This window comes from Hypanus sabinus, unplaced genomic scaffold (genome assembly GCF_030144855.1).
Source record: "Hypanus sabinus isolate sHypSab1 unplaced genomic scaffold, sHypSab1.hap1 scaffold_131, whole genome shotgun sequence".
NCBI lineage: Eukaryota > Metazoa > Chordata > Chondrichthyes > Myliobatiformes > Dasyatidae > Hypanus > Hypanus sabinus.
The window spans coordinates 980,174-984,245 of NW_026779378.1; positions in this window are offsets into that span (position 1 = coordinate 980,174).

A 4,072-nucleotide genomic window follows, 5' to 3' on the forward strand; every position below is an offset into this window, starting at 1 on the left:
CCCCTCTTGTTCTGTTCCTATAACTAACGAATCCCCTATCAGCCTTTTGACTTTCCTCTGCCAGGTAATTCCCCCCAACAGCTTCTAAAGTGGTCCACCTGTTGTTGTGGGGGATGGCTACTGCAGTACTCTGCGATGGCTATTTAACCTCATTCCCCTTCCTGACTCTCACCGAGTTTCCTGTGTCCTGCACCTTGGGTATAACTCACCTTTCTTCGTGTCATATCTATCACCTCCTCCAACTGCTGGATGACCTGGAATTCACCCATTTCAAGTTGCAGCTCATTGAAGTGCTGGGTTACAAGCTGCACATCTTGTAGGTGAGGGCATCAGGGACACTGGAGGTCTCCCCTCCTTCCCTCCACTACCCCTCTAATTTGTAATAATCTCCCCTCTAATTTGTAATAACCAGTGTGCAGATATATTTTGCACTGTGCATTTTTTACCCAGTGACAAGATGTGCACAGTGAATTTTATATAGAGAGGTATTCATGTTCACAGCTGGCAAATCACTGTCAATAGGAACTTTGATCTCCTCTGGGTTTGATTGAGATCATCTGCACTCTCACACAACCGATATAGCAGGCCTGTAACAGGAAATGGAGGATTTTCTCACCAAAGCTTTTGCACATTGTCCATATGCGATTTCCTTGCTAAATTACGCTTTAAAAAGTCAGATTTCCAAATATCACTCCACTTCTTCCCATTTGCAAATACTCCAGTAACTTTTCAATCACCAAAATGCAAACAGGCATTACTAGTTTCTGTATTCGACATAAATATTCCCCCTGAACCCTCCCCCAATGACTGACGGTGGTGAACTCAGTGAATGAAATCCCAATGAATATGAAGGGAAGGGCAGTAGTCTGTCTCATTGGAGTCTGGCACATTTGTGATGTGAAAGCTACTTGTTGCCCAGGGCAAAGGTGTTTGATATCATTACGTACCCAGAGAGAATGGGACAAAACATGTTCTCACCGGTAGAATAGTCCAGAGCAAGAGGAGGTAGAGGAAGCAACACATACAAAATACTGGAGGAGTTCAGCAGGCCAAGTAGCATCTGCGGAAAAGTGTCCTAATGCCGATTTTCTCAACTGGTGACGTAAAAGATTTTGTTCCCTTTCTCCGAGTTCCTAATCCTTGCATTTAGATAGCTGGAGCTCAGCTCTGTCTGAGAGATCCATCGGTTCCCATTCTCTCATCAGCCGGAAGCTCCCCGGGGTCCGTGTACGGATCGTGGGGCTGAGAGAGAGGGAAGAGAGCAGGACTGTCCCGGGGTTGCTGGTCACGGTGTCCGAAATTCAGAGGAATTATCCCGAAATCGGTGTTTAAGATAAAAACACGGAGAATCACTCTTACCTGGAACCGACATTTTCAAAGGCTTCGGTGTACTGCGCGCATGCGTGAAACTCAGGGACGGCCTCAGCCTGACGCCTGCGCAGTTCATCGGCGCTTCAGCGCCGCCGAAATTCTTAACGCATGGCCCTATGGGTAATCACGGTGCCATTAAACATTTCTGCAAGCACCAGTTCAATGTCCATATCTCATTTTTTTTTATGGGTATAGAAAAAATCTGCAGCTGTTTTAACGCAGAAAGCGGCTCCCATAAGCAATATACTCAATATCAACGTATATCTAATGCCAAAGTAAAATGCAGGTATAAAACACAGGAGATTCTGCAGTTGCTGGAAATACAGAGACGCACACACACAAAACAATTCAGAGAGCAACTAAGCAGCGGAGTACACAGGCCAGGGATGCGGAAGGGGCTCTGCCTAAAAGTTTTCTATTTATTCCTCTCCAAAATTTCTGCCTGATCTGTTGATTTCCACCTGTGTTTTGCAGAAATTAACCACCTTTTTTTTTCGACCAACCAGTTTCCAAATACTTCTAATCTTTCACTTTTAACCACATCCTGCTGGTCTTATTCGTCCTCCTCCTCTGGACCCCATTTCTCTCTGGAGCCCCTGAATCAAGCTGGCAACTCTTTTGTTTCTGACTCTGCACCATCGAAGATTCACTCGCTAGTCTGCTGTCAAACTTCAGAGGTGCATTGTGTTACGAGACCGTTTACTGTGAGTGTCACTTTAAGTGCCTGAGTGAGGCGGGGCTGTGACGTCAGACACAAGCTGCGGCAGCCTGAGGGAGCGGGAGAGGGAGAGGGAGAGGGAGACAAGCTGTTGGAACTTCAGCGTGTGACTGCTATAGGCTGCAACTCTTCCATGCCCAAAAGGTACGGTTGATCTGATCATCGGCACGCAGTGCACAATGGATGTGTGACTGTCACTTCGTATCATCAATATGTGTGGATTTGCTGGAGTATCCTGTGGTATCATTTTAGTTGTCCCTTACCTGGAATCGGGGTGTTCTGTGGTAACCACTTGAAGACGATATTCCTGTGACTGTCACCTGGTGATATTTCTAATCTTCGGCGACTGTGATTTCGTTTACCCAGCGTGGAATGTGTGTGGAATTCTTCGTAATGGCCTTCTCTCTACATGTTCGTGTGGATTTACAAATCTCTCCTCTCACTCGCTTATTCCGTGGATTACTGAACTTTTCAACTTTACCATCTGAAGACTTTAAGCATTGTTTCTCAAGCTTGATAGTTTGGGAGCTATATATCCGCATTACACTGTTAACTTCTGTTTATTTCCTTTAATCTTTCATATTTGGAGTAGATACTGTTAGGTACCCCGTGACGGGTCAAAGAACCAGCAGAAATAGAAAACACCGTGGAGTCTGGTATTGCTGTAAACTAATGCTGTTTATTAGTAACTACGCGATACAGCAATATAAATGCAGATATATCAACCAGGTTAGCAATGATTATATGTGTGTGTGTGTGTGTGTGTGTGTGTGTGTGTGTGTGTGTGTGCGTGTGCGTGTGCGTGTGTGTGAGTGTGTGTGTGTGTGTGTGTGTGTGTGAGTGTGTGTGTGTGTGTGTGTGTGTGTGTGTGAGAGAGAGAGAGTGTGTGTGAGTGTGTGTGTGAGTGTGTGTGTGTGTGTGTGTGTGTGTGTGTGTGTGAGTGTGTGTGTGTGTGTGTGTGAGAGAGAGTGTGTGTGAGTGTGTGTGTGTGTGTGTGTGTGTGAGTGTGTGTGTGTGTGTGTGTGTGTGTGTGTGTGTGTGTGTGTGTGTGTGTGTGTGTGTGTGTGTGTGTGTGTGTGTGTGTGTGGAAATAGGAAAGCCAAGCTTCTTCACGCCTCGGGGTGAATGGAGACCGTCTGACGGTGATGAGTGAAGTTCGGTTCAGTTCGTGGGATTGAGTCGGGTAGTGATGGAGAGAGAGAGAAGGAGAGGTTTGTGTCTTCAGGTAAGCTGACGCCGTCGATAGTCCCGTCGTCCTCCGAAATCCTTTGGATGTCACCGACTGTGACACTACAAACGGGACCGTTCTTCAGTGGTGGAGTTATTAACCCAGGCGAGGGATGGACACACGAATAACTCCCCACTGGTCACAGCCTTTTCACACTGCGAGAGCCACTGATCGATGCTCCTGATCGATCCTCCAAAACCCACCTTTTTCTGTGGACACAACAAAGCTCATTCAGTGTCCAAAACCATGTGTCTGGAGGTCTGTCAGCGGACCTCCTACTTATCTCACCGTGCTGAGCCCCAGCTGTCCATCAAACAGTTCCTCCCTTCTCTCTCTGGAAGAACACAGAAGCTGACAGTGTCCTTGTAAAAGTGTAAAAAAGCTTGCAGATAAACCATAATTCATTCTCTCTCTCTCTCTCTCTCTCTCTCTCCAATGATTACAATACAACAACCATAACTACATCAGCACTCATGAACAGAACTGAACTATATACTTTTCTATGACAATTCATTTACCCCTAGACATCGATAGAGCTTCTTTATTATTGCTTGTTATTATTCCTACACTTTTAGGTTTATTACTGCTAACTTGTTTTATATGTATATTCGCATTATTGATATGGTTTTGCTTATTTTTATTAATAAACACCTTTAGTTTGGTACCACCAGACTCCAACAGATTCTTCTTTCTCTGCTGTTTAAATACCCAGTTACGGGGTACGTAACAAATCTCCTATCTCATAGAGTGGTGAC